Source organism: Hyperolius riggenbachi, chromosome 4 (genome assembly GCF_040937935.1).
Source record: "Hyperolius riggenbachi isolate aHypRig1 chromosome 4, aHypRig1.pri, whole genome shotgun sequence".
Lineage (NCBI taxonomy): Eukaryota > Metazoa > Chordata > Amphibia > Anura > Hyperoliidae > Hyperolius > Hyperolius riggenbachi.
Genome location: NC_090649.1, coordinates 388,217,451 through 388,229,093, shown reverse-complemented (window position 1 = coordinate 388,229,093; position 11,643 = coordinate 388,217,451).

Genomic DNA, 11,643 nt, shown 5'->3' with positions numbered 1-11,643 from the left:
TAGCCAGGGGTATATGTGCCCAGTATAAGTAGCCAGGGGTATATGTGCCAAGTATATGTAGCCAGGGGTATATGTGCCCAGTTGATGTAGCCAGGGGTATATGTTCCCAGTATATGTAGCCAGGGGTATATGTGCCCAGTATATGTAGCCAGGGGGATATGTGCCCAGTATATGTAGCCAGGGATATATGTGCCCAGTATGTGTAGCCAGGGGTATATGTGCCCTGTATATGTAGCCAGGGGTATATGTGCCCAGTATATGTAGCCAGGGGTATATGTGCCCAGTATATGTAGCCAGGGGTATATGTCCCCAGTATATGTAGCCAGGGTTATATGTGCCCAGTATAAGTAGCCAGGGGTATATGCCCAGTATATGTAGCAAGGGGTATATGTGCCCAGTATATGTAGCCAGGGGTATATGTCCCCAGTGTATGTAGCCAGGGTTATATGTGCCCAGTATATGTAGGCAGGTGTGCCCCTAGCAGGAGGGGAGCAGCGCAGAGAAGAGGGAGAGCTATGGGCACTCACCTTAGGGTGCTCTCCCTCCCTCGCTGTCCCCTCCGGAATGAAGTGATGTGCAGCGGCTGGGCAGCGGGCGGAACTTACCTCCGTCTTGTTCAGGCACCGGATGGATTTGCCGCTAGTCTGGTCTGGACCAGACCAGACAGCGGCACCAGAACTTCCGGCGCTGGATCGAGACGGAGGTGAGTTCCGCCCGCTGCCCAGCCGCTGCACAACACTTTGTTCCGGAGGGGACAGCGAGGGAGGGAGAGCCCCCTAAGGTGAGGGAAGGGGGGGGGAGACGTCCGCCCTTCCCCACTGTGCCCATAGCTCTCCCTCTTCTCTGCGCTGCTCCCCTCCTGCTGGCCGCACGGGCACGCGGCCAGGGGGGGCAGCGGGTGGCCAGGGTCGGGCAGATGCCCGATTTTGCCATATGTGCGGACGCCCATGCATATGGGATATTTTCCTTTCTTCTTTTCCTGGAAAGCATCTATCCAAAGATGCCCTGCAACCTGCCTATTCTTGTGCTCACTATTCTGGCAGTTGGACTGTGCCACTGCGTGATCCAACTGCCAGAGCAGGGAGTGCTCTGTAAAAGAAAGGAACTCCCTAATAACCTCCATGAGGAGTTGGACTAGTCCAAAACCTGTGTGAGCTGTCAAATGAATAATGCCTGTAAGTGACAGCAACATAGGAAAACGGAGAGGAGGCTTTGTGAAATCTAATGCTAGGTACACACTATGAGATTATCTGGCAAATGTACTGTCAGATCGATTATTTCCAACATGTCCGATCTGATTTCCAAGAGCTTTTTGATCTATTTCTGACTGTTTCCCGTTCACTACAACAGTAAATTGATCAGAAAATGCTCAGAAATTGATCGGAAATCAGATCGGACATGTTGGAAATAATTGATCTGACAGTCAATCTGCCAGAAAATCTGAAAATCTCAGTGTGTACCTAGCATTAGGTTGCTAAAATGGAGGCCAATGATGTCAGTAGACACTTGTACACACTCTAGATTTTCACCAAAAACAATCTCAAACTATTGTTCTGGCAAAAGAAAGAACAAAGCTACATTGAAAGAGCATAGTCTGTAGTTGTATACATTTGTGCAGCAATGAATGGCTACTGAAAGCATTCTTAACTAGGTAACTTAAAATTGATTTATTTGATCAATCAGCTAATACACTGCTCAACAAATTCTGTCACTGTGTGCAGCACAAGAAAAAGATTTATACCTGGAGTCATACTTAAAAAAAAAAGTTTTTGTTTTGTCTTGTAAATGCAGTTTAGTAATCTAGTTTGGTAATCTTTAAACCTACTTAGCTCATACATTACATCATCCCTTCTGTCTGCTGTGACATTGAAGCAGAATAAGTAGCTAGTAATTGTTGCAAGATTGTAGATGCTTTTACCGTAAATAAAAGCTCTCTCCATTTCAGGTGTGGTGTTGTTCACTACAGCAGAAGTACTGATGTCTTGTAAAGTGCCTGCAGTAGAAGTTATTTTTGTCTTGTTCAGGTAGAATGCCTGCAGCAGAAGTATTTGTGTCTTGTAGACTAGAGTGCCTGCAGTTTTGACGCACTGATATCTGCATTTTGCAGCTGGAGGAAATAAACGGTTAGGTGAAATCCACCGTAGAATTTGCACAAGTTAATGGAACTGCATTTTGTAAGTGAGAGAAAACTTGTGAGATAAGTGATTGTGCGAAGCCTTGCGTTCTCCCCCTAGCCTCTTCACTGCTCAGGAAACAGCTCAGCCAATAACATAATTTGATTAGCCAGATCATTACAACCACCTGATCACTTCAGCCATGGATTTCAAAAGAACTTGGATCACTTGATATCATCTCTGCTATGTTCTATGCACCTAAATAACAGTTTCACTTGTGCACAGTGTCGTCTATCCCTGTACCTCCCAATTGTTCCAATCTGCCCAAGACTATCACAGGTATGGTCCTGAGTTCTACGGCAGCCCCCCGTGTCCTGGCTCCCTCCTGCGCTCCTCCAGCATAAAATGCAGGGTGTGGGCACAATGGTAGCAGTGTCTTTCTTACCTCCTCCACCAGAATCCAGCGATGACGATTCTCTTGTCATCGGTGCTCGGCTCTCCCTCTAATGCCCATCATCTCTTCCTGCATGTCGCGTGATTGCATGAGTGCATGACGAGATACCAGGCACTAGAGAAAGAGCTAAGCACCGAAGACAGGAGGACACATATTGCTGGACTCCGGTGGAGAAGGTGAGAGACACTGCTACTACTGCTCACATACTCTGCATTATATGCTGGGGGAGCACAGCATGACACCAGAGTACAGTCTAGGCCATTAACACCACCAGGGAAGATTTGTTGGGTATGGAGATGGGAAAACACCAGTAGAGGTGTAGCGAACGGTTCCAGGCGAACTTTGGTGGTTCGCGTTCGCCTACACCAGGCGAACTTTTGCGGAAGTTCGATTCACCCCATAATGCACTATGAGGGTCAACTTTGACCCTCTGCATCACAGTCAGCAGGCACATTGTAGCCAATCAGGCTACACTAAGCCCTTGAGCCCCCCCCCCCTTATATAAGGCAGGCTCGCCGGCCTTTACACTCACTCGTCTACCTGCTATTAGACAGACTAGGGCGAGCTGCTGCAGATTGTTCTCCTAGGGAAAGGTTAGTTAGGTTCTTGGCTGCTTAGCTTGCTCCTGGCTGATTATTATTGCTTTTATAGCACCCCTCAACAGCTCTAATCCTGTTCTTTTTTTTTTTTCTTTTTCTTTTTTTTTGTGTGTGTGTGTCAAACTGACACTTTTGTTGCATACACAGCCTTGCTAATTCATAATGTGTGTGTGCCACTGCCAGCAGCCCAGCACATTCAGTGACTATCTGTGTGTGTGGCAGGGAGCTGCACATTGTACTACCCAGTACTGCATATACCCAGTACCGGTTGTGTTTACTTAACCCACCTCATCACTGCATATACCTAGCTTTGTGTTGAGTGAACCCAGCTCACTGCATCTAACTACCTGTTGTGTTGAGTGAACCCAGCTCACTGCATCTAACTACCTGTTGTGTTGAGTTAACCCAGCTCCCTGCATATACCTAGCTTTGTGTTGAGTGAACCCAGCTCACTGCATCTAACTACCTGTTGTGTTGAGTGAACCCAGCTCACTGCATCTAACTACCTTTATTGTTCAGTGAACCCACCTCACTGCATCTAACTACCTTTACTGTTCAGTGAACCCACCTCACTGCATATACAGTAACTACCTTTATTGTTCAGTGAACCCACCTCACTGCATCTAACTACCTTTACTGTTCAGTGAACCCACCTCACTGCATCTAACTACCTTTACTGTTCAGTGAACCCACCTCACTGCATATAACTACCTTTACTGTTCAGTGAACCCACCTCACTGCATCTAACTACCTTTACTGTTCAGTGAACCAACCTCACTGCATATACTGTAACTACCTTTATTGTTCAGTGAACCCACCTCACTGCATCTAACTACCTTTACTGTTCAGTGAACCCACCTCACTGCATATAACTACCTTTATTGTTCAGTGAACCCACCTCACTGCATCTACAGTCACTGTTGTTCTATCAGTGAGCTACCACAGCCCGGCGACCATATGGGCTTGAAAACCGCTACGGCCTACACTCTCGCCATGGTGTGCACCAGTCCAGCACGGCCGTCACTACGCAAACAGCCGTTTGCGGTGTGTTACACAGTGAGTTTGGTGTGTCAGTGTGAAGCAGTACTCTAATTACACTCCCTGATTGATGTATACACATGCAAGATGTTTTAAAACACTTTAGGCCTGCAATTTAGCATTCAATGTGATTTCTGCCCTTAAAACGCTGCTTTGCGTCAAATCCAGATTTTTCCCCGGGACTTTGGGCATGTATCCCACTCCGCCATTCCCCCCTCCAGGTGTTAGACCCCTTGAAACATGTTTTCCATCACTTTTGTGGCCAGCATAATTTTTTCTATTTTTCAAAGTTCGCCTCCCCATTGAAGTCTATTGCGGTTCGCGTACTTTTCCGCGAACCGAAAATCGGAGGTTCGCGACATCACTAAACACCATTCCACCAAGGAAGCTTTATTGGGGAGGGAGGGGGAAAACCACTAGACCACCAGAGATGCTTTATCAGGGAGGGAGGTGGAAAACCACTAGACCACCAAGGAAGCTCTATTGGGAAGAGAGGTGGGAAACCAAGAGACAGGTAAAAATGGTGCTGAAAATGTGGGTGCCTCCACCATCGCCATAGGCCGCAATGGGAATTATGGCTATAACGGTGCTCATTTAGTAATTTGGGCGCCTTCAAAAGACGGCACTGAAATTACAATAATAACAAAGTATTTTGGCCATCAGCAATAGCAATTCCTGCTGAAAACTATTGAAAATCATTGTCCTGTTTTGTAGAAAATATTGATCACAATCCGATCAGATTCTGTTTGGAGAGTGATTGATCGGATAGGCACATCTGTGTATGGGTAGCTTAAAGCGGACCCAAACCAAACATTTTTTTAATTAAAAATATTTAGTTGCACCACTCTGACACATACAAAGATAAATACACACTCCTTCAAACCTATGATCATTTCAGTGCATGCTTTTCACCCTTCTCTTTTCATAGCTAGGGTTATACTGGGGGCAGCCATTAGCAATTCCTCCATTGCCGGACACCATCTACTCCACCAGTTTGCCGGAAAAATCCCGGCAATTTGAAAGGAAGGGAGGGGTTCCTCCAATAAATGTAAAATATTTTATATTTGTCATCATGCAGCTGAAAAAAGGCTGCTATTTATTATTATAATTTAGAAAATAGATTTTATTTCTGAAATCTTGTATTTTTAATTTGGGTCCACTTTAAGTCAAATTAAAGCATTACAGACAAAGAAAGACAGAAATTTATGTGTGATTTGATTAGAGTACTTGAAAACAAACAATAGATGCACTCCCCCGTAGGCTATATCACCTGGTACAGGATTATCAGGGACTGGATAGAAGTGCGGCCATCTTACTGCAATGGATCCCGTGGTGGATCCATCGCAGTGTGACAAGTGTGAACGGCTCCTATGTATAACATAGCTGAGCAATGAGTGGAGAATGGATAAAAAAAAAGTCCGTTCTCCACTCTAGTGGGAACAAAACCTAAGTAAATGATGATCCTCTTTGCCTTAATTCTTCACAGTCTATCACAACTTCACAAGACTTGTGTCCAGCTGATGTGACAAAATGTAGGGAAAACAAAGGTTCAGCTTATGCCTGGTACACACCACGCAATTTCCCATAAAATTTCAGGTCACATCGATAATTTTCAACAGGTCCAATGTCATTTCTGATTTTGTAGAGATTGGAAAATCAATTTTGTAGAGATTGGAAAATCGATCTGGAAATCAGATCGGACCTGTTGGAAATTATCGATTTGACCATACTGATGGGAAATTGTATAATGTGTACCAGGCATTATACAGCATGTAAAATTCTTGCAGGTATACTCAGAGATGTTATACATGTTACAGACAGAACCGGAAATATTGCAGCTTTGGGCTCTGTCTGGTCAATACGTGAAGTGGTTGGCTGCTGCGGCCAATATGCAAAGAAACTATATTACACTTGTGTTTTCAGACTTTGACCAGCTAGAACGCAAAATGACAAGTCCCGGCTGGTCAAGTCCCAAAAAAGGCACACAACACAAGTTTCAGTGTCAATATCTGCATTCCTCTGTCTCCAGGTAGGAAATATACAGGGCAGTCCATCCAGCATGCCGATACTCTCTCCCTCCCTGCTGTGTGTGCGTGGTCTGTGGCTTTTATTACAGCCTGTGTTTGTTGCCGCATAAAAACATTACCCATATTGCACCCATATTACCCATATTGCACCCAAAACACCGGCTGTAGTAAAAGCCAGAGACCACGCATGTACACAGCAGGGAGGTGAGAGTATAGGTGCACTGAAATGGGCTTCCTTGTATATTTTCTCCCCGGAAACAGAAGTGAGAGGACACAAATGTGTGTGTGTGTGTGGGGGGGGGGGGGGGTGGGGGGGAGAGGGAGCAAGGGAATTCAGATGCGGCAGCTGAACTTGTGCTGTTTGCTCTGCTGCCATGCTCCATGAAAGCCTTTCTTTGGGACCTGGCCGGATGGCTCTTGTCAAATCTGAATAGCCAAAGTCTGAAAGGAATACGTTCTTTTTGAATTGGCTGCATCAGTTGGCCACTTCTCGTAATGGCTGGCCAGATCCTGAAGCGCAAACACTGGTCCACATGACAGCCCAGGGGCCCCAGGTCTCTCTCACTCACTGGGGCCCCCAAACCACCATGCGACACCTAGAGGGAAGTGCGGGCAAACCCTGGACCTCTCACCTCCAGGGAACTCACCCTACCACCTCTAAACGGAATGCCAACTGCAACAAACACAATTGCTATCTTCCAGTCAGAGCAATATCCTGCCTCTATCTGGCCAGCAGACGCTAGTCAGCCAATCAGGTGTACTGTCATACACCCTTTGCCTGCTGTACCATACCTAGCAGGAATTACATAGATTAGCATTCAGGTGGGAAGCTTCGGTTGGACGCAACCGTGAATTGCGTCGTTTACAGGGACGCCCCGTGTAGGCACATCTCCCACACGGTCCCCTCCCTAACCACTCACCTGTCAACCGCATCCTAGAAGCTGCAAAAAATAAATTTAAAATCACAAACACTGCTCCACATGACAGCCCAGGGGCCCCAGGTCTCTCTCACTCACTGGGGCCCCCAAACCACCATGCGACACATCTCCCACACGGTCCCCTCCCTAACCCTCTTGTCAAATCTGAATAGCCAAAGTCTGAAAGGAATACGTTCTTTTTGAATTAGCTGCATCAGTTGGCCACTTCTCAAAATGGCTGGCCAGATCCTGAAGCGGGCAACTTTCTATTATTTTTAATGCAGATGGCAGTACACATGTATACTGCTCTATTAATTGACATATGTAATCATTGCCGCCAAAAGGAGAAGCTCTCTACCTGGTCAATTCACTGTGCTATTCCTCCCTCTGCTGAATAGACATGTTGCCGTGGCAGGAGTCACTTCAGCAGAGAAGAAGGGGTAGCAGAGTGAAGAGACCAGGCAAAGAGCTTCTGGCAATAATTAATTTTGCTGATTAGCAGAACAATGCAAACTATCCTCTGCATTGAAGTTAAAAGTGTTTACCAAGTTGTTGTAAGAGCTTGAGTCTAAAGTGGTGAAAATGGGAGATAAAATAAATTATTGTGTATCAAAGAAGCAGCAGTTTGAACCATCCGTCCCTTAATGACTTGATTTATTGCTTCAGACACATACTTTGTGAAGGGGATTGTCGACAGCCGTTTCGCGTCCGGCTGGACGCTTGGTCACGCTGTGTCCCACTGTCTTAGACCAAGCCAGATGCTAAACGGCCGTCGCCGATCCCCTTCACATCCAAGGCACCCACTCTATCACCGCCATCACCAACTGTATGTATCAGCTTGTACCAAGTCACTATGTACATTGATGTATCACCCCTGTATCTACACAGTATGTGTCTGAAGCAATAAATCAAGTCCTTAACGGACGGATGGTGCACGCTGCTGCTTCTTTGATACACACTTATTCCAAAGTTCTTTCTTCCATGTCATTTATGCGGAACACACATCTTGACCACTTGGACTGCATACCCAGGGGAATGTGATGAATGGCGGTGAATGTTTATTAGCTTGATCAAGTATCTACCCACATTCTCCTCTGTGCTAGGAATAAAGGGAGTGCCACACCATACTGCTTCTTGGAACATAAAGGTAAAATAAATTATGCCAGTATGTTGTGTTTTTGATAAGGGTCACATTTTTAACCCAGTTAATTATATGTATCCTAACACTTTTAAGGCTAATGATGGTCAACAGTGAAGAAACTATGAGAAATGTACCCTGAGAGAGCAAATTACTGAAGCCAATAATGACCACCAAATTTACACCAGCACTCAAATCGGTGGTCAGTCAGGAGACATTAGCTGAGAGGTTACATATTCTGCAAGCTTTTAACAAGTATATTTGATTATTTGATAAATAATATTAGTTACAAGTTACCCAGAAATGAATTAAGTGTTCATATCAAAAAAGTGCAACAAAACGATAGATAGATAGATAGATAGATAGATAGATAGAGGATCGGAAATGCCAATTTCCACCAATTCCGATTACCGATTCCATGGATTTCCGACTTCCAAGTAGGCTTTTTTTTTGTCATTTTTTGCATTCTCTGATTGGCCAAATAGTTCCAAGTTAACTTTGTAATCTCTGATTGGTCCAATGATAGATAGTTAGATAGAGAGATAGAGAGATAGATAGAGAGAGAGAGAGAGAGAGAGAGAGAGAGAGAGAGAGAGAGAGAGAGAGAGAGAGAGAGAGAGAGAGAGAGATAGATAGATAGATTAGATGGATTGAAAGATAGGACACATAGTGCATGAATCAAATGTCAGATTGGCTCCTGCTTCTTGTCTTACAAGCTTTGTAGACCTGTAACTACATGACTTTTCATGGCATGACTGGATAATTTCACATCCAGTGCTGGAGGCAATCACAATCTGCTTCCACTTTCACCACCTCATTAGAGAATGTGGAATTTTATAGAAAACGATGCTTAAACAATGACAACATGAGCGCACGAGCTTCGAAGGAAAAAAAAAAAGAAGGCTGCCTAGTCAATGTAAAAGTATGTGCTTTACTGTATTACCATTCATATCCTTCCTGAGGACTGATGGCAGATGAAAACCAAAAGGTCCAATTGTGTTATTGAGTACTGATAAACCACTGGTAACTGGTTATAAAACATTGTCTAATCAGTTTTAATCCCTCCTGGATAAGTAATAAGAAGACACTAGCACTATTTGATAACATCTATCCCTTCTCTCTCCTTTTTATAAATAGAAATGTATGGCTGACCCAAACGTTCCCGTTTATAAGATGTCTGAGCACTTACAAGCCCTCAGGCCAGTCAGACCATGCCTGCAAGACCTATTGCATGTAGATGTCTAAAAGCTTTTCAGCGTTTCACCTGATTTCCAGATTCATAAGTTGGTCAAAGTGCAGTACAGGAATGCTTTGAATAATAGGGGCAGCATGCCCAAGATGCAGTGCTATTTCTTATGAATAGAGTAGCATGTTCACACATATACACATCCCTATTCACTTCAAAGAAGCTGATCATAGGATATGCAGAGCAACCTAACAATTTTCTGCACGCAGGGCCAGATTTGTGGGAAGGTAAAAACATGCAAAAGAGAGAGCGCTCTGAGTGACAAATAGATTTGTGGGAAGGCCACAAAAGCCAGTGCCTTGGACTCCAGGAAGGCTGAGGAGGTGCTGTGGTTTCCTTGGGCTCAACCTCACTACCTGCCCACATACACAAACCTGTGCTGTTCACCCACATATGCATGTCAACCATCTCCTCCTGACTGTTTGTTTACCATTTGAGATTGCTAAAAAGTTTGTAAATTACAGTCCTGCAACAAAAACCACAGAAAAAATAAATAGATTCAGACTGTCCTTCATTTATTAACCTCTAGCTGATGGCCCATCGTTGCTCGGGTATGTATTTGGCTGGTGTTGGCTCCGCCCACTTTTTCTAACTCTAACACACAATTACTCAATCACTCAATGTCTTAGTTTGCGAGTGCTGTGGTCTTTGGCATCAATAATTTGCATTGAAATTAAACAATCTGATTGGTTAAGGCTCCACCTCTTTTTCTGAATTTGAACCCCAGTCACCCAATGACCAACTGTACCAGATTTGAGGCTTGTGCCATTAACAGTGCAAGAATGGCAGCAATTAAATATTCCCCTTGAAAATCAATAGGTGAATTTTGATTGGCTTGTGTAGGCTAAACACATTAATCCCAGTCACCGATGGCCTGAACGGTTCGCTGGTGAACTTCCGGGCTTCGTGATCGCGGAGAACCGCGAACTTTACCAGAAGTTTGATTCGCCCCCATAGTGCACCATTAGGGTCAAATTTGACCCTCTACATCACAGTCAGCAGGCACATTGTAGCCAATCAGGCTACACTCCCTCCTGGAGCCCCACCCCCCCTTATAAAAGGCAGGCAGCGCCGGCCATTTTACTCACTCTTGTGCCTGCAGTAAATAGAGAAGGGACAGCTGCTGCAGATTCTCATAGGGAAAGATCAGTTAGGCTCTTGTAGGCTTCTTAGCTTGCTCCTTGCTGATTCTTATTGCTAAAATAGCACCCCACAACAGCTCTTTTGAGAGCTAATCTTGTTCTTGTGATCTATTTTTTTTTGTATGTGTGTCCCACTGACACTTGTGTTGCATAGACAGCCTTCATAATTCATACTGTGTGTGCCACTGCCAGTCAGACCCAGCACATTCAGTGACTACCTGTGTGTGTGACAGGTGCACATTGTAATACCCATTACTGCATATATCTACCTACCTGTTGTTCACAGTGCATCCACCTACCTACGTGAGCTGAGCGCACGCAGTGTCACTGTGCCAGTCCGCTACCTGTCTGTGTGTGACTGACAGGTGCACATTGTAATACCCATTACTGCATATACCTACCTGTTGTTCACAGTGCACCCACCTACCTACGTGAGTTGAGCGCACGCAGTGTCACTGTGCCGGTCCGCTACCTGTCTGTGTGTGATGTGATTTCTTGCGGCCCTGGACCAAAGTACAGTGCTCAGAAGAAGGCACGTCCCTTTAACTCCCCAAGTTATCAGGACGTGGTTGACTATTTAACACAAAACACCTCATCTTCCGCAGCCACCAGCGCTACTACTAGCACCACATCCGCTGCATTTTACACTTTGCAGGAGTTATTTGGTGGGGAAATCACTGATGCACAGCCATTCTTGTTACAACAAGATAAAGGCGCTAAGCAAGTTACACCACCTCATATGTCTGAGTTAGGCAGCGACACTATGGACGTAACGTGTGAGGAGGAGGATGAAGTACCTGCTGTTGGTGCAGTTTTGGAGGTGTCTGAGGCAAGCGAAGCTGGGCAGGATGATTATGATGATGACGATGATACGGATGCCACGTATGTTCCCAATAGAGGAGATGAACAGGGGGACAGTTCAGAGGGGGAGCCAGAGAAGAGTAGGAGGAGATGAGTTGCTGAAAGAC